Source organism: Haplochromis burtoni, unplaced genomic scaffold (genome assembly GCF_018398535.1).
Source record: "Haplochromis burtoni strain Fernald_Lab_line unplaced genomic scaffold, NCSU_Asbu1 Contig_2139, whole genome shotgun sequence".
Lineage (NCBI taxonomy): Eukaryota > Metazoa > Chordata > Actinopteri > Cichliformes > Cichlidae > Haplochromis > Haplochromis burtoni.
This window is the reverse complement of record NW_024584500.1, coordinates 12,517-13,371: the sequence shown is the minus strand read 5'-3', so window position 1 is coordinate 13,371 and position 855 is coordinate 12,517.

Here is an 855-nt window from a genome sequence, read left to right as displayed (position 1 = left end):
GTTCAGTACAGAAACCTATTTTGGATAAACTGGGGACTGGGCCTTGAGCGTCCAAGGGTCCCTGAGCAGTTATGGACTTTTTTATATTTCTTAGAAATGTGTGTGCACTGTGCTGCTGTCCGTGTGTGTGTTTGCTTGTATGCTTGTACGCATGTATGCTTAGGCAGGTGTGAGTGAGTGCATGTGTTTGCCGATGTGGTGGTGCCCTGTAGGCTGGGTGACAGGCACCTCCAGGCCTAGTGGGTGGTGCCCAGCTTGGAGGCTGGCCACACCAGAAGACCATGCCATGCACCTGCTACTGATGAGGCTCGTTGGGGGAGCTATTTAAGAGGATCATTGAAGTCGACTCCAAGAGGACAAGAGTGGCACACAGGTGGACAGCAGGCATGGGGAGTGTGAGGACACGGGAGCAGAGAGCACAGAGCAAAGCGTTTTGGGTGAAGATATGACACAGGAGTCGAGGGAGCGCACAGGGATTATTGTGCTGTCTTATTTGCTCCACTGTAAATATAGTGCCATGTCTCAGTCAGCTCCAGGGCAGCTGTGGCTACAACTGTAGCTGCCTCCACCAATGTGTGAATGTGAGAGTGAATGAATAGTGAAATTGTAAAGTGCTTTGAGGGTCTCGAAAAGTGCTATATAAATTCAATCCGTTGTTGTTGTTGTTGTTGTTGTTGTTGTTGTTATTATCACAATAGTGTGTTTGGGTCCACCTTCCTCACTTCCCCAGACCGTGACAAATAGTGATATTTATTTAATAAATGTGAGAGACTCAGATGTTTGTGTCTCTGCAGCAGTGAGGGATTGTCCTGAACCTGAGAGAAAACCTGAGACATCAAACACAGAGAGACGAGG